This window comes from Thermobia domestica, chromosome 7 (genome assembly GCF_964235325.1).
Source record: "Thermobia domestica chromosome 7, izTheDome1.hap1.1, whole genome shotgun sequence".
NCBI lineage: Eukaryota > Metazoa > Arthropoda > Insecta > Zygentoma > Lepismatidae > Thermobia > Thermobia domestica.
The window spans coordinates 229,428,324-229,456,019 of NC_137460.1; positions in this window are offsets into that span (position 1 = coordinate 229,428,324).

The window sequence follows — 27,696 nt, forward strand, 5'->3', positions numbered from 1 at the left end:
TAGGATGGATACAAATTTGTGTCGAACCAGTATAAATAAAATTTTGTTTTCAAATAACCAAAGAGGTTGCAATTTTCTAGTCTTTTCAGAAGATTTATCTGTTCCAAACATCCAGCATCACTTTCATCTCTTGCGGATATAACGTGGTAATTTGCACAAATAGAATGAAGGCGCTAGAGCTCAAACGGATCATAGTGTAAGTCGGATGATGTTAGTTAGCTTATGGACCACCACTTGGTCAAGGATTCAAAGCCGTAATGACTCGGTAATTCGACTGAGACTCGGTAACGCAGATGATAAAAAAGATATTTTGCTTATTCCCTTGCGCTTAAACAGTATTTCTTTCAGAGATGACCAGGACTGGAGATGTTATCCTCAGAGCGAAAAAGCTCGACTCTGAAGTTGCCAGTTAATTACACTTTGAAGACCAGTTCTATTGGTCTCTTGTTCCGATTTAACTTTGGAACATGCACACGCAAATGAAGTAGTGCGTGTGTGCGAGAGAGAAAGGAGGGAGAAGTGAAAGATGCAAAGACAGGATCTGGAAACGTCGAGAGAGAGAGAGAGAGAGAGAGAGAGAGAGAGAGAGAGAGAGAGAGAGAGAGAAAGAAAGAGACGAATTTCACTTTGATGGAGGAATGTAGGGAAGGGGTAGGACGGGGAGATATACAAAAATCAATGCAAATTAAAATAAATGTAACTATGTTAATGAGTTAATAAGTCTTGAACCACCGGACAGATCTGCATCAAATTTTCAATATGAATGAAGTTCAAGCCTGCAGTGGTTTTCCTCATATCACTTTGACGGTAAAACTTAGGGGAGGGGAAAGATATAAAAATAAATAAAACTTAACTCTTGAACCAAGCGGCATATCTTGATCAAATTTGTAACATAGATTAGGTTCAGGCCTGATGTTTTTTTGTTTTTTGTTTTTGTTTCACTTTCACGCTAGAACGTAAAGGAGTAAAGGAGTAAGTCTTAAACCACCGTACGAATCTCGATAGAATTTTCAACCTACATGAAGTTCGAACCGAAGATGGTTTTCCTCATATCATTTCGATGGTGTAACTAAAGGAAGAGGGAAGGATAGCAATACTTAAAAGAGAACGAAAAACGACTGACATTAGTATCAAATCTATAATTTTTAAAGTCGCTGAAATGAACAGTGACACATCTGATGCCGTTTAAATCCAAATTCAGCCCGCAACATGGAGGAGGGGCAGACATAAAAATAATCAAAATAAACAATATCATTGTCGAATTCATAGGTTTCCGCGTGGCTGAGATAAACAATGACACAGAAGGTGCCCTGCTCCGCAACGTGGGAAATATAAAACTCATCGAAAATGACCGACATCAAGGAGCGCTTTAGTAATAGAAAAAGGGACTGAATAACGGAGCATCACATTTTCTTCTCAATTTAGCCCAGCAAAGCGGCCAATCGATGCTAGTAATAATAATAATAATTATTATTATTATTATTATTATTCGTGTACTTTTGAACTTGCAGGGGCAAATTAATTCATAATATGTTTTGATTTCTGTAAATTTTACTGGATTGTATGTTGTTTCCTTTACTAGTGGGCACTAATTTCTCTCTAGGTCATCGAATAAATTAATTTTGTTGTGCACTTAGGTGCAAATAACCTTACAGGAAGAGGCTTTGATAGTTTCAAAGATCAAGCCTAAGTAAGTAATATTTGGGTTCTAGTTTCAGGTTGCATGATAGTGTAGCGGTAACGTAATGGAGTTACGATTAATAAGGCTGTCAGGCATAGGTTCAAATCCTGTTCACACCCACCTTGCATTTCTTACAAAGTGATAGCGAAGAATCGATTTCTCATATTAGACGTGCAATGCTTAAGAATGTGGAAGTAAACACCTTTATCATGATAGAGACGATTTGCGAATGTTGTTTGGGAAAGGGCAAGGGATTTACCAGACATTCGAAACACTTCATTGATCTGTAGTAAACACTTTTCGTGTTATCGTTTTCAGAAAGAAATATTACAGTATTTTTTGGACAAAGAATGGGTAAAGCAAACGGTGGTGTAGTGATAAAGTTCCAGACTTTCAAGCGGAAAATCTGGTCTCGATACCCAGTCAGGTAGTATAACTTTTTCGCAGAAAATAATGGCTGCAAATAAAAATTTATCTTCTGTTGGAGAACTTCCAAAGCATCACTGACGAGAGTATGAGTATGAGTAGGGGGAGTAATGGGGACTTCAGCAACGAGGCTATATGTCCCCGTCTCGATTAAAAACGTTGCTCAAAACTGCATATTAAAAAGAGAACAAAATAAAATGAATACAATCCAAATCAACGAGAGCACTGTTCAATGAAATTGGAAAAACAAACACACGCAAAGGTAGAAGATAAAATAAGTTAAAATATATATAACGATAACAATATACAGAAAAAATAGATAAAAGATGAGAGAAAATATAAAAATTTAGCAGCAATAAAACAATCACAACAGACTAAAACAGCTCAGAGAACGTGAGCAACTCCACAATCAGAAACAAACTGAAGTACCCATCTAACGATTGCACGATCATCCGCCAAAGCATGGGTAAGGACACAAGGCAGTCCGTAACGTTCTCTGAGATCTGGGTATTCAGGACATTCAACAAGAATATGCTGAATACTCAGCGGGACTATACACTCCTCACAGTACGGACGGTTCAATCTTTGCAGCAACTAGCCATGCGTCAGATGAAAGTGCCCGATACGTAGACGCGCCAGGAGCACTTCATCTCGACGACGATGGCATGAGGACGTACGCCATTCTCCTAGGAGTGGCTTGACTGCATGTAACTTATTCTGAAGAGCCTCGTCCCAATCTGCTTGCCAGTGAGAGCGCATCAAGCAGGAAAAATGACGACAAAGATCGGAGCAGAGAAGGGTATGCTCCAGTGCAACGCCGGCCAAGGCGGCGGTCTTGGCAACTGTGTAAGCAAGTTCGTTTCCCCGGATGCCGACATGACTCGGTACCCAGCAGACAACGACAACACAACCTTGTTGCTGCAAGTGAGGACATTTCACAAGAATGTCCTGCACGAGAGAGTTCAGCCTGAAGATATTCCGTAAACTCAAGTAGTAATTGCGTTACTTTAGGAAACTTTTTGGCCCCTGGGTCCCTGCCTCAGGACCCATGGTCCCTGGCCGGGGTGAATGACCTAGGGGTACCTAGGACCACCCCCTCTAAATTTTGGCAGGGGTACCTTGGCCCACCCCTAAATTTTGGCAGGGGTACATAGGACCACCCCCCTTAAATTTTGGAAATTGCCAAATCTAAAAATTTGGTATGGTAGCCTAGGACCATAGTATGTACCTCTATCAGTATTGGGTGTCTATGTCGTTCCCTTTCATGGGTAAAAAATTGCCAAAAATTCAAATTTCGGGGGTTTTTGACCTAATTTATCCCCTTGGATGAGGTATTATTACCCTATATGGTTATATGGGCATATACAGGGGTCCATTCCCTTTCATAGGACATGGGTATATTAATGCACCCCTTGAAAAATTTGGGAGGGGTACCTTGGCCCACCCCTTCAATTTTCGAAATTGCCCAATTTCAACATTGGGTATTATAGTACAGGACCCTAATATGTATTATGATAAATTTGGGTGGTCCACCTCATTCCCTTTTAGGGGTACATAGGACCACCCCCCCTTAAATTTTGGAAATTGCCAAATCTAAAAATTTGGTGTGGTAGCCTAGGACCATAGTATGTACCTCTATCAGTATTGGGTGTCTATGTCGTTCCCTTTCATGGATAAAAAATTGCCAAAAATTTAAATTTCGGGGGTTTTTGACCTAATTTATCTCCTTGGATGAGGTATTATTACCTTATATGATTATATGGTCATGTATAGGGGTCCATTACCTATCATAAGACATAGGTACATTTGTGCACCCCGGGATGGGTACCTTGGCCCACCCCTTAAATTTTGGAAATTGACCAATTTAAACATTGGGTATTATGGTACAGGACCCTAATATGTATCATGATAAATTTGGGCGGTCCACCTCGTTCCCTTCCAGGGGCACAAAATTGCCAAAATATAAACGTAAGCAATACGTTATACCACGTGTTTGGTTTTTGGTCGATTTTATCCCCTTTGATGAGATGTTATTACCTTATATGGTTATATGGTCATGTATAGGGGTCCATTACCTTTCATAAGATATCGGTATATTTGTACAATCCTTTAAAAATTTGGGAGGGGTACTTTGGCCCACCCCCTTAAATTTTGGAAATTGCCCAATTTAAACATTTGGTATTATAGTACCGGACCTTAACATGTATTATGATAAATTTGGGTGTTCCACCTCGTCCCCTTTTAGGGGTACAAAATTGTCAAAATATAAACGTAAGCAATACGTTGTACCACGTGTTTGGTCTTTTGGCCCAATTTATCCTCTTGCATGAGGTTCTATTACCTTATATGGTTATATGGTTATGTATAGGGGTCTATTCCCTATCATAAGACATAGGTACATTTGTGCACCCCGGGAGGGGTACTTTGGCCCACCTCTTAAATTTTAGAAATTGCTCATTTTATATATTTGGTATTATAGTACCGGACCTTAACATGTATTATTATGATAAATTTGGGTGTTCCACCTCGTTCCCTTTTAGGGGTACGAAATTGCCAAATTTTAGTACAACCACGTGTTTGGTCTTTTGGCCCAATTTATCCTCTTGGATGAGGTCCTATTACCTTATATGGTTATATGGTCATGTATAGGGGTCCATTACCTATCATAAGACATAGGTACATTTGTGCACTCTTTAAATTTTTTGGGGAGGGGTACTTTGGCCCACCCTTAAATTTTGGAAATTGCTCATTTTATATATTTGGTATTATAGTACTGGACCCTAACATGTATTATGATAAATTTGGGTAGTTCACCTTGTTCTCTTTCATGCGTAAAAAAAAATTGCCAAATTTTAGTACAACCACGTGTTTGGTCTTTTGGCCCAATTTATCCTCTTGGATGAGGTCCTATTACCTTATATGGTTATATGGTCATGTATAAGGGTCCATTACCTATCATAAGACATAGGTACATTTGTGCACTCTTTAAATTTTTTTGGGAGGGGTACTTTGGCCCACCCTTAAATTTTGGAAATTGCTCATTTTATATATTTGGTATTATAGTACTGGACCCTAACATGTATTATGATAAATTTGGGTAGTTCACCTTGTTCTCTTTCATGCGTAAAAAAAATTGCCAAATTTTACTACAACCACGTGTTTGGTATTTTGGTTCACCCCTTGGATGAGGTCCTATTACCTTATATGATTATATGGTTATGTATATTGGTCCATTCCCTATTATAAGACATGGGTATATTGATGCACCCTTTAAAAAATTTGGGAGGGGTATCTTGACTCATCCACTCAGTTTTAGAAATTGATTAATATAAGCATTTGGTATCTTCGTACAGGTCTTCAATATGTACAACTATAAATTTGGATGGTCCACATCGTTCCCTTTCATGGGTAAAGAACTACCAAAAATCAAATTTCGGATGTTATTGACCCCTATTTAATACGTTATATGGTTTATTACCTCTATATGTTTATGTTCTCTTTTAAATTTGGGAATTATCAAATAACAAAATTCGGTAAACGTTTTCTAGGACCCATTGGTATTCCTCTTATGGCCAAATATTCAAAATTTAAAGGTTATTGACCGGCTTTATTATTGAATAAGTACAGGATTTATTACTTTTTCATAAGACACAGGTGTATTTGTGTACCAATCTTAAATTTTGGGAGGGGTACATTTCTTATTGTCATATCAATAATTGGTAATTGTTCTTTGGGTAAATCATTGTGATCACGTGATCAGTTATTGACCTATGATGGGATTAGGAGTCCAGGACATTGGTACATTGAAACTTTGTAGGATAATTTGAGAATGCGTCATTGGTATTGATTATTACAGCCAAATAAAAACGTAAGCAAGACGTTGTACCACGTGATTGACCTTGATGAGGTAGTGTACAGGGATACATAGCTAACCTTATTGAATCTTATGACTCATAGTCTTAAGGGAATACATGCTACAACACTGGAAAAGTTATTGTTAATGCAATTTGATTGGCTGATCACTATCTTTCGTGCAATCTGATTGGTTGATCACTATCTTTCGTGCAATCTGATTGGTTGCTGATTTTCAAATCTTTGCTGTATTCAGTTTTTAAGTTTTGTTTTACATTTAAAAATCTTGTTTTCGTTCAACATTTTGCATTCACTGATAAATATGATCAAAACCGTTTATTTGTTAATCGAATAGTTAAAAACCGGATAAAGTTTGACGGTTAACCGTGAAACGTGACATTTTTTTAGTTTGAAATTTTTTGTTTGAAAGTTTTTGTTTGAAAACTCTTGTTTCAAATTTGTGTTTGATTTTTTTTTTGTTTCAGAATTTTGTTTGAAATTTATGTTTCAAAATTTTTGTTTAAAAATTTTTTCGTTTGAAAATTTTTAATTTTTTGTTGCAAAATTTTGTTTAAAAATTTTTTGTTTAAAATTTTTTGTTCCAAATTTTTGTTTTGAAATTTTTCGTTCCCAAATTTTTTTGTTTAAAAATTTTTTGTTTCGAATTTTGTTTTTCAAAATTTTGTTTGAAAATTTTTTTCGTTTTAAAATTTTGTTTGCATTTTTCGTTTCCAAATTTTTTCGTTTCAAAAATTTGGTTTCAAAGTTTGGTTTGACATTTTTAAAAGTTTGTGCACTCATTAGTAAAGAACCAGAACTGTTCAGAACTAAAACCTCTGGCAACATTGTGGTGCAATAGTACACATCAGAATATGGGGTTGTACTTGAAATGAAAAAACACAATTCATTGAAATGGATCATTTTATTACACTCCACATACATCCATACCAGATAGTGGTTCTGGATATTGTCGATACAATGTATTTTGAACTTCTTGCACTAGTTTGTCTTTAGCGTATAATTTTAAATCCAATTGAAGTCTTTTAAGGTCTATTGCGATATCAATTGGTGGAAACTCAATGTCCATTTGATCACAGATAAACTGTTTATCAATACAGGTATGCACCCACGAACGATGTTGACAACCATCACAATATCTAGATACATGTTGTACAATATGCATAACACATTTTTCAAAATAGTACTTTTTCAGGAATATACTTGTTTTGTTGCACACTTCCACTGCATGTTTCACACACTGAAATACGTTTATAAATTTGTTCCATTCCGTTTGTGTTAGATACACCATGTTGCGAGGGACATGGAATGTACTCTTTTTACGTAACAGCACCATCTTCTCTTCGAGGACTGTACGCAGCACCACTTCATGATTTGAGCCTAATGATTTGACTATGGTCACATTTAGCTCATCATGAAAATAATCGTTTATTTGGTCGATTCGTGCCATTCTTCACAGGTCAGTTGTACACCAAATTGTTCTGCTTTGCCCAATCGAATCACTGGTTCAAATGTTCTAGCACTGATACCAATCATCTCATGTTTTGTTTGAAATATATTTATTGGATAATAGCTTGCGAAGATGAACTCTTTATCGTTAGAAGTACACATCTTTCCTCCTGAAAAGCACTTGCTCAAATGATTTCGTGGGATGACACTGTATTTGCTGGTTTATAGTTATTGCTGACGTCATTGGTAAGGAATGTGCTGACGTTTGAATTCATGATTTCATCACAGTTGCTGACGTCATGCCGACCAACCAAATTCATACAACTACAGCTGACGTTTGAATTCATGATTTCATCACAATGGCTGACGAATCTGGCTGTGTACTAAATTCAAATTGATGACTTCGACCCAAGAATCCTTTGTAACATAAAGATACAGATCCAGTATTTAAGAAACGAAGCAGTTCTTCTTGTTTTGATGGTTCCATGGGTAAATATCTTGCTGGTAAAATTATATTCTTATCATTTTCAAGCTTCACTACGATTCTTAATCCAAACTTTGTAGGGATCATTTGGCTAGCTAAGATTCTATAAGGTACATTCTGTTGTAAATCAGTAATCTTGGTAAATGATTTCATCACATCACGTGTGTTTAGAAACTGCAGACAAGTAGCCATGATGATGTTATCATGAATACTAACTCGAACGATACTTATATATGATGCAAAACTGATGACGTTGCATTATCATGTTCTGACGTGTACTATTGCACCACAATGTTGCCAAAGGTTTTTGTTCTAAACAGTTCCAGTTCTTTACTAATGGGTGCACAAACTTTGAAACAAAAATTTAGAACAAAAAATCTTTGAAGCAAAATTTTGAAACGAAAAAAATTCAAACAAACAATTTCAAACCAAAAAAAAAATTCAAACAAAATTTTAAAGCGAAAAAAATTTCAAACAAAATTTTGAAACAAAAAATTTCAAACAAAAAATTTTGAAACGAAAAATTTCAAACAAAAAATTTTAAACAAAATTTTCGAACAAAAATTTGCAAACAAAAAATTTCAAACGAAAAAAATTTCAAACAAAAATTTCAAACGAAAAAATCTCAAACAAAATTTTGAAACGAAAAAAATTTCAAACAAAAAAATTTTAAACAAAAAATTTTGAAACAAAAGTTGTCAAAAAAAATTCAAACAAAATTCTCAAACAAAAAATTCAAACAAAAAATTTGAAAGCAAGAATTTTCAAACAAAAACTTTCAAACAAAAAAATTTCAAACTAAAAAATTTTTACGTTTCACGGTTAACCGTCAAACTTTATCCGGTTTTTAACTATTCGATTAACAAATAAACGGTTTTGATCATATTTATCAGTGAATGCAAAATGTTGAACGAAAACAAGATTTTTAAATGTAAAACAAAACTTAAAAACTGAATACAGCAAAGATTTGAAAATCAGCAACCAATCAGATTGCACGAAAGATAGTGATCAACCAATCAGATTGCACGAAAGATAGTGATCAGCCAATCAAATTGCATTAACAATAACTTTTCCAGTGTTGTAGCATGTATTCCCTTAAGACTATGAGTCATAAGATTCAATAAGGTTAGCTATGTATCCCTGTACACTACCTCATCAAGGTCAATCACGTGGTACAACGTCTTGCTTACGTTTTTATTTGGCTGTAATAATCAATACCAATGACGCATTCTCAAATTATCCTACAAAGTTTCAATGTACCAATGTCCTGGACTCCTAATCCCATCATAGGTCAATAACTGATCACGTGATCACAATGATTTACCCAAAGAACAATTACCAATTATTGATATGACAATAAGAAATGTACCCCTCCCAAAATTTAAGATTGGTACACAAATACACCTGTGTCTTATGAAAAAGTAATAAATCCTGTACTTATTCAATAATAAAGCCGGTCAATAACCTTTAAATTTTGAATATTTGGCCATAAGAGGAATACCAATGGGTCCTAGAAAACGTTTACCGAATTTTGTTATTTGATAATTCCCAAATTTAAAAGAGAACATAAACATATAGAGGTAATAAACCATATAACGTATTAAATAGGGGTCAATAACATCCGAAATTTGATTTTTGGTAGTTCTTTACCCATGAAAGGGAACGATGTGGACCATCCAAATTTATAGTTGTACATATTGAAGACCTGTACGAAGATACCAAATGCTTATATTAATCAATTTCTAAAACTGAGTGGATGAGTCAAGATACCCCTCCCAAATTTTTTAAAGGGTGCATCAATATACCCATGTCTTATAATAGGGAATGGACCAATATACATAACCATATAATCATATAAGGTAATAGGACCTCATCCAAGGGGTGAACCAAAATACCAAACACGTGGTTGTAGTAAAATTTGGCAATTTTTTTTTACGCATGAAAGAGAACAAGGTGAACTACCCAAATTTATCATAATACATGTTAGGGTCCAGTACTATAATACCAAATATATAAAATGAGCAATTTCCAAAATTTAAGGGTGGGCCAAAGTACCCCTCCCAAAAAAATTTAAAGAGTGCACAAATGTACCTATGTCTTATGATAGGTAATGGACCCCTATACATGACCATATAACCATATAAGGTAATAGGACCTCATCCAAGAGGATAAATTGGGCCAAAAGACCAAACACGTGGTTGTACTAAAATTTGGCAATTTTTTTTACGCATGAAAGAGAACAAGGTGAACTACCCAAATTTATCATAATACATGTTAGGGTCCAGTACTATAATACCAAATATATAAAATGAGCAATTTCCAAAATTTAAGGGTGGGCCAAAGTACCCCTCCCAAAAAAATTTAAAGAGTGCACAAATGTACCTATGTCTTATGATAGGTAATGGACCCCTATACATGACCATATAACCATATAAGGTAATAGGACCTCATCCAAGAGGATAAATTGGGCCAAAAGACCAAACACGTGGTTGTACTAAAATTTGGCAATTTCGTACCCCTAAAAGGGAACGAGGTGGAACACCCAAATTTATCATAATAATACATGTTAAGGTCCGGTACTATAATACCAAATATATAAAATGAGCAATTTCTAAAATTTAAGAGGTGGGCCAAAGTACCCCTCCCGGGGTGCACAAATGTACCTATGTCTTATGATAGGGAATAGACCCCTATACATAACCATATAACCATATAAGGTAATAGAACCTCATGCAAGAGGATAAATTGGGCCAAAAGACCAAACACGTGGTACAACGTATTGCTTACGTTTATATTTTGACAATTTTGTGCCCCTGGAAGGGAACGAGGTGGACCGCCCAAATTTATCATGATACATATTAGGGTCCTGTACCATAATACCCAATGTTTAAATTGGTCAATTTCCAAAATTTAAGGGGTGGGCCAAGGTACCCATCCCGGGGTGCACAAATGTACCTATGTCTTATGAAAGGTAATAGACCCCTATACATGACCATATAATCATATAAGGTAATAATACCTCATCCAAGGAGATAAATTAGGTCAAAAACCCCCGAAATTTAAATTTTTGGCAATTTTTTATCCATGAAAGGGAACGACATAGACACCCAATACTGATAGAGGTACATACTATGGTCCTAGGCTACCACACCAAATTTTTAGATTTGGCAATTTCCAAAATTTAAGGGGGGGTGGTCCTATGTACCCCTAAAAGGGAATGAGGTGGACCACCCAAATTTATCACAATACATATTAGGGTCCTGTACTATAATACCCAATGTTGAAATTGGGCAATTTCGAAAATTGAAGGGGTGGGCCAAGGTACCCCTCCCAAATTTTTCAAGGGGTGCATTAATATACCCATGTCCTATGAAAGGGAATGGACCCCTGTATACGCCCATATAACCATATAGGGTAATAATACCTCATCCAAGGGGATAAATTAGGTCAAAAACCCCCGAAATTTGAATTTTTGGCAATTTTTTACCCATGAAAGGGAACGACATAGACACCCAATACTGATAGAGGTACATACTATGGTCCTAGGCTACCATACCAAATTTTTAGATTTGGCAATTTCCAAAATTTAAGGGGGGTGGTCCTATGTACCCCTGCCAAAATTTAGGGGTGGGCCAAGGTACCCCTGCCAAAATTTAGAGGGGGTGGTCCTAGGTACCCCTAGGTCATTGACCCCGGCCAGGGACCATGGGTCCTGAGGCAGGGACCCAGGGGCCAAAAAGTTTCCTAAAGTAACGCAATTACGTAATGCTTACGTTTATATTTTGTCAATTTTGTACCCCTAAAAGGGAACGAGGTGGACCACCTAAATTTAACCTAATACATATTAGGGTCCTATACTGTAATACCAAATGTTTAATTGAGCAATTTCCAAATTAAAGGGGTGGGCCATTGTACCCCTCCCGGGGGTGAACAAATGTACCTATGTTATATGATAGGGAATGGACCCCTATACATGACCATATAACTATATGATGTAATAGGACCTCATCAAGGAGATAAATTAGGTCAAAAATCAAACACGTGGTATAACGTATTGCTTACGTTTATATTTTGGCAATTTTGTACCCCTAAAAGGGAACGAGGTGGACCACCCAAATTTATCATGATACATATTAGGATCCAGTACTATGACACCACATGTTGAAATTAAGCAATTTCCAAAATTAAAGGGTTGGACCAAGGTACCCCTCCCAAAATTTTAAAGGGATGCATCAATATACCCATGTCTTATGAAAGGTAATAGACTCCTGTATACGCCCATGTAAACATATAAGGTAATAGCACCTCATCAAAGGGAATAAAATCGACCAAAAACCAAAACACGTGGTATAACGTATTGCTTACGTTTATATTTTTGGCAATTTTGTACCCCTAGAAGGGAACGAGGTGGACCGCCCAAATTTATCATAATACATATTAGGGTCTTGTACTATAATACCAAATGTTTAAATTGGGCAATTTCCAAAATTTAAGGGGTGGGCCAAGGTACCCCTCCCGGGGTGCACAAATGTATCTATGTCTTATGATAGGTAATAGACCCCTGTACATGATCATATAACTATATAAGGTAATAGGACCTCATCCAAGCACATAAATTAGGCCAAAAACCAAACACGTGGTATAACGTATTGCTTACGTTTATATTTTTGGCAATTTTGTACCCCTAAAAGGGAATGAGGTGGACCACCCAAATTTAACCTAATACATATTAGGGTCCTATACTATAATACTCAATGTTTAAATTGGGCAATTTCCAAAATTTAAGGGGTGGGCCAAGGTACCCCTCCCAAATTTTTCAAGGGGTGCATTAATATACCCATGTCTTATGAAAGGTAATGGACCCCTGTATACGCACATATAACTATATAAGGTAATAACACCTCATCAAAGGGGATAAATTAGGTCAAAAACCCCCGAAATTTGAATTTTTGGCAATTTTTTTACACATGAAAGGGAACGACATAGACCCCCAATACTGATAGAGGTACATACTATGGTCCTAGGCTACCACACTCAATTTTAGATTTGGCAATTTCCAAAATTTAAGGGGTGGGCCAAGGTACCCCTCCCAAATTTTTCAAGGGGTGCATTAATATACCCATGTCTTATGAAAGGTAATGAACCCCTGTATACGCCCATATAACTATATAAGGTAATAGGACCTCATCCAAGGAGATAAATTAGGTAAAAAAAAACCCGAAATTTGAATTTTTGGCAATTTTTTACCCATAAAAGGGAACGACATAGACACCCAATACTGATAGAGGTACATACTGTGGTCCTAGGCTACCACACCCAATTTTTAGATTTGGCAATTTCCAAAATTTAAGGGAGGTGGTCCTATGTAGCCCTGCCAAAATTTAGGGGGTGGGCCATGGTACCCCTGCCAAAATTTAGAGGGGGTGGTCCTATGTACCCCTAGGTCATTGACCCCGGGCCTTGGGGCCCCTCATTAAAAATAATCAAAAGTTCGGCAGAGTGTCCCCAATACTACTACTCAGAACCACGCACTGAGAATCGGTGCAAACAAGCACGCGACGTAATAAAAGCGTGAGAGTGTGGTCCAAGGCAAGCTTAAGTGCAGTTAATTCAGCAGTGAACACGGAACACAGGTGATGCAAATGGAATTCTGACCTGCCCTCGTCGGTGACAGAGGCACAGCCATCAGAATCCCCATCCTTAGAACCGTCCGTAAAGAACACATTAAAATTAGGGTACTGATCTAACAGTGCGGCAAACGTTTGCTGGTACACCTCGGAACTAGTCTGCAGTTTCAAATGCATAGACAAACGGAAATCAGAGCGAGGTAGACGAAGTAGCCATGGTGGAATAGCACAAAAGTAAACCAGCGATAGAGAGAGCCACATGAAATCGTCGCCAAGGAAACTCTCACACGCACGGTTGTACCAGGGACGTGTAGAGCGAGGGCGTGCAGCTTAGCGCTCGTATAACCGACCACCACGGAGATATGGTCGACACGGATGGTCGGGAACACAACGAAAATGCGCAGTATAATTAAGAAGTCTCCTGCGACGATACGCTAACGAAGGTTCATTGGCTTCAGCATTCAGGTTGGCAAAGGGACTAGTGCGGAAGGCGCCAGTAGCAATACGAATACCCAGGTGATGCGGTGTGTCAAGTTGTGGTAACAGAGAATCACGAGCAGAACTATAGGTAATACAGCCATAGTCTAACTTGGATCGAATTAGACTACGGTACAAACGAAGCAGAACAGTACGATCAGCACCCCATGTGCGGTGGGAAAGGACACGAAAGAGATTCAAACCTCGAAGACAAAAGTACTTAAGATTCCAAATACGTGGTGCCCACGACAATCGACGGTCTAAGACTAGACCGAAGAAACGGAATGTATCAACGAATGACAAACGGGTGCCACGGAAATACAAGTCCGGGTCAACAAGGCAAGTACGCTGCCGGGTGAAGAGAACACATTGGGATTTCTCGGTGGAAAAGCGAAATCCAGTCTCATTCGACCAGCAAACAAGACGATTGAGAGATAGTTGAAGCTGTCGAGTAATGTCGCGAATTTGGCAGGAGCGACAGAAATTGACAAGGTCAATATAAAACAGACCAGACACAGGAACCTCGATCTTGGAAAGAACGCTGTTGACGGCAACAGCAAACTACGCGACACTAAGGACACTGCCTTCTTAACACCATTTTGTTGTACAAAGCGCTCTGACAGACTAGATACCACACGCACTCGAAAGTGTCGCTCGTGAAGAAAATTCGTGATAAATTGAGCCATATGCCCACGAAGACCCAAGTCATATAATTGTTTCAGGATTCCGTAGCGCCATGTGGTGTCATATGCCTTATCTAAGTCGAAAAATATAGCTACAAGATATTCGCCGCTGAGAAAGGCGTCTTGAAGTTGACCCTCAAGATAATCGAGATTGCGTATAGTGGATCGGCAACGACGAACTCCACTTAGAAACTTGCTCAAAAGTGAATTTGATTTCAAATACCACACCAGGCGCATGTTGACCATGCGCTCAAACAGCTTACAGACGTAGCTCGTTAGAGCAATCGGTCTGTAATTCGTGGAACTAGTGGCGAATTTGCCTTGCTTAAAGATAGCAAGAACGAGAACCTCATGCCAAGCCGGTGGAAAAAACTCCTCTACCCAGATGCGATTATACAGTTGCACTAAAGCAAGCTGGTTATCGCGGGAGAGGTTGCGCAACATTTCGTAGAATATACCATCAAGCTGAACAGCAGTATCGGACGATTCACGAAGAGCAAAATCGAATTTAACAAGCGAGAAAGGAGCACTGTAATCTTCTCTGTTGGCGGTACGGATGTTTAACGGGTTCCGATCTCAACGGCCCTAAGGGGAACGAACTCTGGAAAAAGAATGAAAACCCGGTTAGGCTAAAGGAGACTGTGATTATGAGAAATGAATGAAATGGTGGAATGAAGAAAGTGGGAGGAAATGGGAGAACCCTGAGAAAACCCACGCACACGGTTTGTCCACCAGAACGTTCACTTGGCGGGGGCTGGGATCGAACCCGGGACCCCAAGCACCAGAGGTGAACGCTCTACCACTGAGCCACCGCGACCCACAACGAACGCTGGAGGATGATGTGCAGACTCAGATATAGAAGCCAAATACTGCCCCAAAGTGTATTAGAAAACGGCAACCTTCTTTTGTTATTTGAAAACAAAACTTTATTTATACTAGTTCGACACAAATTTGTATCCTGCCTATAGTTCAATGTGATTAATTGATATTGAAATTTCAAACATGCAAGGTTTTGCTACATCTATAAGGAACATCCAATTATCCATTTGAAAATTTGTAACTTTTCATTATGATACGGTTTGGATTTTTAATATAGGATATTTTGGATAAAAATTACAAGTAAAATAGCAATCATTCAATATTATTTTTCTTTCTTCCTTTTTCTTTTCGTTTTTTTTTTTTTTTTTTTTTTTTTTTTTTTTTTGTTCAGTAAGCATTAGTAGTCTGCAATGGAAGATATGACCTACGCGAGCTACTGGGTTTATTAGAATGAGGTTTGCATCAGTATGTCCAATGAACACTACCGAATTTACAACCGAACCACGCGGAAACAAAGCATGTGTGTTTAAATTTTGACATTATCTTAGATGATTTTGTGGGATCTACAGTTCTACTTGAAATTGAGTATGCTATCGTCCACGAAAAGACAATGCATTTTTTAAGCATCCTGTAGTTATTCGAAAAGTCTTGAAAAAATATATAAAAACAAACGTTATTTCTATATTACTGTTGAATTTCTGGTAACGGAACTTTATAATGTTAGGTTCTTTTCTTACTAAGTTTAAAATTCCACATTTTTATCTGTTCTCGCTTTTCTTTTTCTTCTTCCCGCGACTTCTCTCTCCCTCTCCCTCCCCCTCATTTCTGAACCTCTGTGTAATAGACATCCAATGGTTTCAATTTCTCATTGTGTGTGTTTCAGTTTCTCTCTAAATCAACTTATGAATCTTGTTTCGTCTCGGTTTTGTTATTTCGTTTTATCGATACTAATACATGTGTAGTTTGAAATTAGAATTGCGTTCATGTTGTTAGCTAGTTTTAGTAGGGGAGAGAAGAAAGGAGGAGGGAGAGGGGTCTCTTTACCAGACACGATTATGGGATAAGAAGTTGTGTATTGGGTGGCCTAGCTGCACCGCATTAGATGTCGCATTTTTTTGATGCGGAGTGTACAATTGTACTTACATATACACAATACATGTAAACATAATGAAATATAAACGACTTGCGCTATAAAGAGTACATTTTAAATAGTCGAGATTTTTAAAATAAAATAAACGGTGTCTCCGAGTCTTAGAACTAAATATTACATTGTAATAGTTCATTTGTATCACTCTCTGGTCACTCGACTTGACCTGCCTGACTAGGATTGAAGGAACCCAACCGTAAATATTTATTTAATTATTCATGACCACCCGGCGAAGTGATGTGAAAGGACAGATTGTAAGTTATTGCAAAAGAATGAAGAGGGGACATTACGAAAATACCTTACGCAGATCATCAAATATCATCCAACAATTAAGGAAGGAAACCTCACTTCATACCTTACAAGAACATATTCGTCATATATATATATATATATATATATATATATATATATTTCTCTAAGAGCAAAACGGGAATTTACATAAAAACCTCTTAATGGCAACTTGAACAGTTCTGAAAAAGCAACATCGTCTATTAGCTTCGCCTCGCTCAATGAATGGAGAGAAAATCCAGTTGGTCACATGTTTCGACTTCATATGAGGGACTGTGTATAATCTGGCATTCTCGTGAGCCTCTTGGCATACTAGCATTGATAACTTCACTCCGCAGACTTTGCTGACTCTACAATTCTCGTATATATGTAATTTTGGTTTCTATTCTTGTGAAGTGAGGTGAAAGGACAGATTGTAAGTTACTGCAAAAGAATAAAAAATGAATGAGTAGGGGGATGAATGGGGACGTCAGCAACGAGGCAATATGTCCCCGTCACGATGAACAACGTTGCTCAGGACTGCAAGACTAAAAATGAATTACACGTTAAAACGAAGACAGTGCAAAGGAACGAGAGTGCTGCTTAATGAATAGTAAATGGAAAAAAAGCAAAAGTGTAAGATAAAAGAATAAATAAGATAAAAAAATAACAATATACAAAAATAAACTTAAAACAAGTAACAAAATATAAAAATTTAGCAGCAATAAAACAAAGACAACAGACTAAAAATAGCTCAGAGAACGTGAGCAACGCCAACAACATGCACAAACTCAAGTACCCGGCAAACAACATTACTATCATCCCCCAAAGCACGGGTGAGAACAGAAGGCAGTCCATAAGGTTCTCTGAGATCTGAGTATTCAGGACATTCCACAAGAATGTGCTGAATACTCAGGGGAACTATACACTCTTCACAATACGGACGGTTCAACCTCCGTAGCAAGTAACTATGCGTCAGATGAGAGTGTCTGTTACGCAAACGCGCCAGGAGCACTTCATCTCGACTACGAGCGGACGAGGACGTACGCCACTCACCTAAGAGTGGTTTGACTGCGTGCAATTTATTCTCAATGGCCTGGTCCCAATCAGCTTGCCAGTGAGAGCGCATCAAGATGTGAAAATAGGAACGAAAATCGGAGCAAGGAAGGCAATGCTCCAGTGCAACCCCGGCCAAGGCGGCGTTCTTGGCGGCTGTATCAGCAAGTTCGTTTCCCCGGATGCCGATATGACCCGGCACCCAGCAGACAACAACGACACAACCCTGTTGCTGCAATTGATGGCATCTCAGAAGAATGTCCTGCACGAGAGAGTGCATACTAAAGGCATTCTGTATACTCAGAACCACGCTCTGAGAATCGGTGCAAACAAGCACACGATGTAATGAATGCGTGAGAGCATGGTCCAAGGCAAGCTTAAGTGCAGTCAATTCGGCAGTGAACACGGAACACAGGAGATGCAAATTGAATTCTGAGCTGCCCTTGTCGGTGACAAAGGCACAGCCTACAGAATCCCCATCCTTAGAACCGTCCGTATAGAACACACTAAAATCGGGATACTGATCTAACAGTGCGGCAAACTCTTGCTGGTACACCTGGGAACTAGTTTGCTGTTTCGAATGCAGAGACAAACGTAAATCATGCCGAGGGAGACGAAGCAGCCATGGTGGAATAGCACAAAAGCGAACCAACGAAAGAGAGGGCCACACGAAATCGTCGGCAAGAAGGCTCTCGCACGCACGGATGTACCATGGACGTGTAGAGCGAGGACGTGCAGCATAGCGCTCGTATATCCGACCACCACGGAGACATGGTCTACACGGGTGGTCTGGAATAAAACGCACATGCGCACAATAATTAAGGAGTAGTCTACTGATACTAACTAGGCGACGATATACTAACGAAGGTTCATTGGCTTCAACATACAGGCTTGCAACAGGACTAGTACGGTAGGCCCCAAGAGCAATCCGAATACCCAGGTGATGCACTGTATCAAGTTGGCGAAACAAGGAATCACGAGCAGAACCATAGGCAATACAGCCATAGTCTAACTTGGACCGAATTAGACTACGGTACAAACGAAGTAGAACAGTACGATCAGCACCCCACGTGCGGTGGGAAAGGACACGAAGGAGATTCAGAGCTCGAAGACAAGAGTATTTAAGATTCCGTATATGTGGTGCCCACGACAAGCGACGGTCAAACATCAGACCCAAGAAACGGACTGTATCAACGAATGACAAACGGGTGCCATCGAGGTACAAGTCCGGGTCAACAACGCAGGTACGCTGCCGGCAGAAGTGAACACATTGGGATTTCTCGGTGGAAAAGCGAAATCCAGTCTCATTCGACCAGCGAACGAGACTATTGAGAGTCAGTTGAAGCTGTCGAGTAATGCCGCGAAGGTGGCGGTAGCGACAGAAAATGACAAGATCGTCAACATAAAGCAGACCAGACACAGGAGCCTGGATCTGCGAAAGAACGCTGTTGACTGCGAGAGCAAACAACGTGACACTAAGAACACTGCCTTGTGGAACACCATTTTCTTGTACAAAGCGCTCTGAGAGAGTAGAGCCCACACGCACTCTAAAGTGTCGCTCGTGAAGAAAATTCGAAATAAAGTGGGCCATATGCCCACGAAGACCCCAGCCATATAATTGTTTAAGGATTCCATTACGCCATGTGGTGTCATACGCCTTCTCTAAGTCGAAAAATATAGCAACAAGATATTCGCCGTGGAGAAAGGCGTCTTGAATTTCACCCTCAAGATAGGCAAGATTGTTTGTAGTGGAGCGGAAACGACGAAATCCACTTTGAAATTTGCTCAAAAGGGAATGCGATTCCAAATACCACACCAGGCGCTTGTTGACCATTCGCTTTAGCAGCTTACAGACACAGCTCGTGAGAGGAATGGGTCTGTACCTCGTGGGGCTAGTTGCGGCTTTCCCTGGCTTTAAGATGCGAAGGACCAGGGCCTCACACCAAGCACGTGGAAAAAACTCCTCAACCCAGAGGCGATTATACAGCTGCAGTAATGCAAGCTGAGAATCGAGGGAGAGGTTGCGCAACATATCATAGGAAACACGGTCAAGCCCGGGAGCAGTATTGGACGATTCGCGGAGAGCAGAATCGAACTCAACAAGCGTGAAATGAACGTTATAATCCTCACTGTTGGCGGTACGGAAATTTAACGGGTTGCGCTCTAGCTGAGGACGGGAACGAGCAAAGGCTGGTGGGTAGTGATATGACTCAGAGATAGTGGCAAAATGGTGGCCCAATATATTGGCGATCTCTGAGGGATTGGGCTCGAGAACACCATTCACGTTTAAGGCTGGGAGAAGTAAACAAGCGGACCCGTTGAGGGAGCGCACCCGACGCCACACAGTTGACATAGGTGAGCGATTATTGAATGACGTAACGTAAATCTTCCAGCTTTGGCGCTTCGAGAGTTTTACGAGACGTCGAGCACGAGCATGTATAATGCGGAATTGATGAAGATTTTCGTCTGTGGGATGACGATTAAAAGTGGCAAGAGCGCGCCGACGAGCCTGGATAGCCTCACGGAGTTCCGCAGACCACCATAGGACACGCCGTCGAGAAACGTCGCCACCGCATTCTGGAATGGAACCATGAGCAGCATCAAGAACAGTCTGCTCAAAAGCCTCAGCCACAACAGCCACAGGGAGATCATCACGATAATGAAACTCACTGAGCTCACGGAATTTACGCCAGTTAGCTCGCATCAGATTGAAGCGGCGGAGAGGAAAAGGAGGAGTAACAGGGAGACCATCAACAAACAACGGGAAGTGATTACTGCCACAAAGATCAGGATGCACTCTCCATGTCAATGATGTCAAGAGACCAGCACTGCACATGGAGAGGTCAATACAAGAATATGTACTATGGGCAGTGGAGAAGTGAGTGGGACTTCCGTCATTAAGGAGAAGCAGTCCACTCTCCTGAAGAAAGTCCGTCACCTCACGGCCACGACCGTCAGTACGGACAGAGTTCCATAGACGATGATAAGCATTAAGGTCTCCTACAAGCAAGACTGGCGGCTCGAGCTGATGGAAGAGCTGAAACAGGTCGGCGGTTGTAAAGATTTCTGAGTGAGGAACGTATATTGAACAAATTGTAAGCGGACGAGAGAAGGATACTCGTACCGCGACGGCTTGCAGGCGCGATACAATGTGAATCTGCCGAGAATGAAGAGAATCGGAAAAACATACCGCCACGCCGCCAGCAGCGTGGGCAGCATCTGGCTTATCACATCGGTACATAGTAAACCCAGAAAGAACGAAGGTCTGGGTAGGCTTAAAATGGGTTTCCTGCAAGCAGATAAGTACAGGCGAGTGGTCAGTGAAAACTTGGGTCAATTCGTCACGGTGAGTAGAGAAGCCATTCAGGTTCCACTGAAGAAGCGCCATAGTAAACGAGATCAACGTCTGAGGCGAACTTTCCCACGAGGGCCCATTACAGTCCACTCCGTGTCCATCAGTTCATCTTCCACCATGTCAGATTTCAAAGAAATTCCAGGTGGCTTGCGAACTGGAGTAGATTTCGGTCTCTTGGGAGACAACCGTATCGTTGAGCCGGCGTATATGCTGGCTAAGCTTAAGGCCAGCGATGTAAGGTGAGTGGCGAAGTCCGGGCGTACGCCGAAGACCACCACTAACAGACACACGTGGGGTCTTGGGGACTTCGCTAGTTTTTGGAACTGGAGTCTTCGGAAGTACGCTCGTGGTTGCAACTTGGTTCTTAAAAATGTCGCTCGCACGTGCAACTGGGGTCTTGCGGTCACAAGTAGGCTGTGGTACCAAGTCGGTTTGGGTGGAAACGTCGACAGTCTGGGTGGCAACAGATTTCCGAGAACTAGCGGTAACAGTCGCAAAGGGAATAGAAAGCGAGGAAGGAAGGCTTTCTTTCAAACGACGCTTCGCATCGGAAGCAGAAATCTTCTCGACAACCATGAGTTCTCGGATACGTTTCTCACGCTGAAAGGTTGGACAATCTCGAGACCAAGCAGAATGCTCACCCTTGCAGTTGACACAGAAGGGCTTCGTCGCAGGACAGGGATCCGCACCATGACTAGCCTGGCCACAATTGGCACAAAGAGCAGCACTCGCATTACATGAGGTGCTGGTGTGCCCAAAATGTTGGCATTTATAACAGCGTAAGGGACTAGGTATATAAGGCCGAACTTTGAGACGATAGAAACCAGCCTTAACGTAATCAGGAAGCGTTGGCAAACTGAAAGTAAGAATCAGTGACTGAGTAGCTACGAGTTCACCTGACTTCTTACTTTTGATGCGAGCTACGTCTACAACGTGTTGGTCCGCTAACTCCGACTTTATATCCTCCTCGGTGGCATTAAGGAGATCCCAACACGAGATCACACCTCGAAAAACGTTCAGTGGACGATGGGGTTCTACGGACACGTTCACTGGCCCAATAGCAGTTAACTTCATCAGCTTCGCAGTTTGCCGCTCGTCGACGGTTTCCACCAGTAAGGTGCCATTCCGCAATTTCTTAATATCTTTAACCTGTCCGGCGTTATAAGTTATAACTTTATTAATAACAAAAGGTGACAAGCCCTTTAGAACACTCGGACGGTTATCGGTAGCATCGGCACCATCAGTTACTTTATCTTTAATTACAAGATATCGGACCACGGGTGTCGCGATACTTGTCTTTTCCACATTCTCGCTGACGGTATTTTCGATCTCGCTTTCAGTAAGTTTGGGCTTTTCAGTAGAGCGCGAGCCCGGACCCGTTTTGTGTGTTTTTATACCCATAAAAGTGTGAATATTAATAAACATTTAGAATGGAAAAAAAGGGTGTGAGGTCACACCGGGGCGTTAATAGGGGAACTAACGCTACCCCCTGGCAATCCCTTCAGCACGCCCGACACCTTAGGATCAGCGTGGGGCCAACGCGGTCAAGGGGAATGGAAGTGCAAGGAAACCATTCCCGTCCACAAAAACGCGTGGCCCCGGAAAAGGAAGAAGTGAAACAAAATCAAAGAAACCTGGTAAACAAAAGGATAGACCCTTACCAGCCCAAAAAGAACAAAGCAAAACAAAAAGGTGCGGATTTTTTTATTTTTAAATATTTGGTGTTTTTTTGTTAATGGTTTTAAGTTTTCCGATTTTTTGTTTTTGTTTATATTTTCAAAGACTCAACACTCCGGACAACACAAACACTGGACATACACAACGGCAGGCCGGGTGGGCCTGCCGCTTCCTAGACCTTCCACTAGACCTTCCGCTTCCCGACTCCCACCAACCACCCGCGAGTCCGGTAGCGATATTAGCGGCTGAGAGGGCATGCAATGATATGAAGATGAGGGGTGATAAATGAATGACTTATGAAGCCGCCCTCTCAGCTCCACCCCCTCCCCGACGATGACGGTCCGCTACATGGAGGGGGTGCAAAAGAATAAAGAGAGGATATTACGAAAATAGCTTGCGCAGAGCATTAAATAATATCACCCAACAATTAAGGAAGGAAACCTCAATTCATATCTTAGAACATGAGTATAACTCAATATAATGTCGTGTTCTCTTTAGCCATAATTTTCGGATAATCAGCTTTAATCCATCTACGCGCAACAACCTGAGATCATACGGATACAGTGACCATCCATTAAAGATCAAAAGTTTAACAGTTGGATTTCCTCCATGGCCAAATATAAAGAGTAAGATAATTTGGCCAATTCGGACCAGTAGTGATTGGCAGGGAAGAGAAAGGTAGAAAAACGAAAAGGGAACGAATGAAAAGAAACGTTTTTTGTATAGTTGTTCAGTCATGCTTTTGTGCTAAGTATGTTTGTGTGCTGTGGTGTGTGTTGTCGAATAATATTTATAATACGCGATTCAGAGGAGAAAAGATTGCACTAATTCTTATAAACAATAGAGGTTTAAATGGCACTTTCAAGTCATTAGATTATATTAAACAAGTGCTTGCAGAAAAAAGTGCACATAATTTTTACGAATTTAATATATTAAATCTAATAATGCACATTCCGTCATCGAGCTGCTCCTGGATGAAGACAGACGATGAACGCTACTGGCGTTAGAGAGGGCAAGTGGCATCGAGCCATGCACCGTCCAAATTCGTGATCGTGCTTTCAAGTAATTGCATGATATTAAACAAGTACAGAAGAGCGTCGATTATCCGAAGTAATTGGGGGACATGGGTATTCGGAAAACTGGTTTGTTGGAATAATCGAACTGTACATGTTTATTTGCCAAAAAGAAATACTGTGCAGTAAATTTATTCATAAAAAAGGCATTTCTTTAAGTATTACAAAGTAACATAGAAAGGCAACTTTAGCGGTGCCGGTCAGCAGCGCCTCATGAAGGCCCCATTGGAAGCAATGTTCCGCCAGCGGTGGCTCAGTGCGGCGACTGCTGTGGGAAACTTGGTTTGGGAGTGAGGGGGATGATGGACGGTAGGTTGGGAGAGTAACAGGTGCGAGCGAGTACACAGTTCGGTTAAGCGGTCGTTCGGTTAAGCGGTCGTTCGGTTGACCGACGTTCGGATAATCGTCGCTCTACTGTACTTTCATTTATTCATGTCAAGTATTCATTTATTATCATCTGTTATTGTACATTTTTATTGTCAGCTTTTAATACTGCAAAACAGGAATGTAAAGAGGAGACAACTGTTCCAACCAACGTCTGTCAGGGGCTCTAGCTGCCGGATCGAATCAAGGAAACCATAATATATACTCTTAGGGAGTTGGAGACAGTAGATCTTAGAAAGAAAACGAGAACTAAAATTGGACCAGGGCCAATAACTAGGTCTATGATTCAACACCTCACCGGGTTGTTGATCGGGTCGTTAACCTTCAACAATTCAAATAAAGATAATGAACAGGGCCAATAAACTAGATGTAGGATTCGACACTTTACAGGGTTGTTGTAATTTTAACCCAAGTGAGTCAACTTCAGCTCAAGTTAAGGGTTCTGTGGTTTAACGTAATAAAACATTTCGTGTAGGTGAGGTGAAAAATTTAGTATGAGATTCGATCTAGAAAGAATTGTCGTTTGCGCAATTGTCCTATATGCAATTAACGTTTTATGCAATTATGTAGAATAAACGGCGTCTTCGAGTGTTACAATTAAACTTTTATATTATAACAGTTTATTTGTAACACTCTCTGGTCACTCGACATGACTAAGTTAGAACAAACCCAACGGTAAATATTTAATAATTCGTGACCACCCAGGGAAGTGAAGTGAAATGCCAGATTGTCTTTTATAAAATAACGAACAAGTGTCCTAATAGTACACAGAAAAAATAATTAACAAATATTCACTATATTACACAGAAGATGCAAATAAACACATGTTGTTACCCTTACGTCGTAGCGAAGAAACATTCCCCACAAATACGGCGAAAAGCACCACTACAGTAAAAGATGCTCCAGCAATATAAGTTACTTTGTCATCGTCATATAAAGCTTTCCATACAACCTGTTCTGCAATTTCATTAATTGGTGATCTAAATTCGACAGGTACGAGAGATGCAACGTCTGGGCCTTTTGGGGTTGTTGGAGAACGTGTGAAATTGACTATTACTTCTGGATAGCTTTTAAGGTAATATACTTTGACACTAAGCAACTGGACACAAGTTCCTTTATCCTGAAACACAAGGTACAGATCTTTCTTTGTGACACTAAGAGAGCTTACTACAGTATTAGTTTGTACAAATTTTCGTGACGTCTCAAAACAAGGATATAAAAACCTTATTAAAGAATAATTTTTCGGGTCCCCAGGAGCTATTCCTTCAATTTCAACGTCATGTTCATAATACATAAAAGCAAACCAAGAGTTAAATAAAAAAAACATTATTGGAAAAAAATGTTTGTATATACTGTCTATTAGCTTCCCCTCGATCAATGAATGGAGAAAAAAGCCAGTTGGTTACATATGATGACTTGATATCACAGAGTGAGTACAATTTTGCATTTTCATCCATAAATTTCGGATAATCAGCTTTAATCCCTCCACGCGAAACAACCTGAAATTCACACGGATACCGTCACCATCCAGAAAACGAATCTTGTAGTGTATCCAGAAGCACAATATTTTTTAGCAGAGGCTAAGCAGCTAAGCGGAACTACAATCGAGCACCAAAGAAAGTTAACCATCTGAAAGTGAACAATATATATATATATATATATATATATATATATATATATATATATATATATATATATATATATATATATATATATACTTATTTTTGAGAAATGTGATGATTTGTGTCCGAAAGTGTTTGTATTGTTTCCACTTCCCATAGCAAAATATGCCGAAGAACTGTCCTAGGGTTGTGGTTTTGAAAATTGGGAGTTATCCGATAGCAATCGCTCATTGTACGATGTCTTCCTTAGTTTTGAGATAGACGTTTGTCCTCCAAACAAACACTTTATTAAACAGTACTAAAAAAAAAATTATCTGCTCATTAGCAGGTACAGATGAAGAATGAAATCTATTAGAAACAAAGATTGTAAGATATTTTTTTCAGTATTCTTTAGTGTTAATACGAAACTATTCACCTTCAATACCCGAGCACCACATAACTTGAGTGAGAAGGCTCATATAGCCTTACTGATGAACTACTGAATATCCTGTTCATTTCTCGCCTGTTCGTTCAGATATGATGTATGTTTACGGGTTTTGTGATGATATGATAAATTAATATATCCTGCTTGAAAGAATTTTTTACCACTTTCTCTTATTTATTTATTAATTTTGGTAGAGATGAAACTTCTTTTTATTTATTTCTTAATTTAAGTGTATTAAATTGAGAATAAGTTCTTAGAGCTTTCCTCTGTTGCATGTTTTCAAAACATATGCTTATTCTCAACCAAAGAACTAATCTTTATGTAATAGGAAGTCTCATAGTATAGATAGATAAGGTACTACTATGAGCAAAATAAATGACGCGTCTCTTTATTTTGAAGTTTTTTGAAAATATCTCCGTTTTCTTTATATGTTCGAAATTTCGGAAGGTTTCCCCAGCAGGACAGGTTAATAACAAACCCGTTTTTAATAATTGTGTTAGATATTAGCTTAAAATAAAGAAATTAGAAGCAAAAAACATTAAATCGACAGAAATCTCGAGAATTACCAACTCTGCTAAAGTGGGAAATTTTCAAGAACGCGAGGGAATTCTGCAGTTCAACACGAAGTAGCGACATCTATGTCATTGAGAGAAGCGTGAATTAGATCTACAAACGAAAATTTTAACGAAATATTTCTAGTATGTCTTATTATATGCATTGTCAGCGAACTCCAAATATATGTATCTATGCTAAGTATTAACGTATAGATAGTGCAAATAGTGGAAATTACCTATGGAAAAAGACAAATTGTTAGCCCAATCGTAATGAAAAATCGTCTTTACTGGAGAACAGGTTCAGCTTACGTAACAAAGCAAATAGCTCAGTTAGATAAAGCAACGAGTTTGTATACCGAAGGTAGACGGTTCGAATCCCGTGGAAGTACTGTTGTCATTTTTATCACTAAGGTTATTTTATTTATTTTTTATTTGGGAAAGAATCAAAATGTAACATATGTGTAAAAACTCATGACGATACCAAAAAAAAAAAGTTTGGATATTTTGATAACAGATTTCCCTATTAAATGTTTAATTTTCTCTATAAATATTTGTCTTAAATTGAAATTGTTTTGAATTTACTACATAAGGAAATTTGCCCGAAGGAGGAGAATTCAAGTA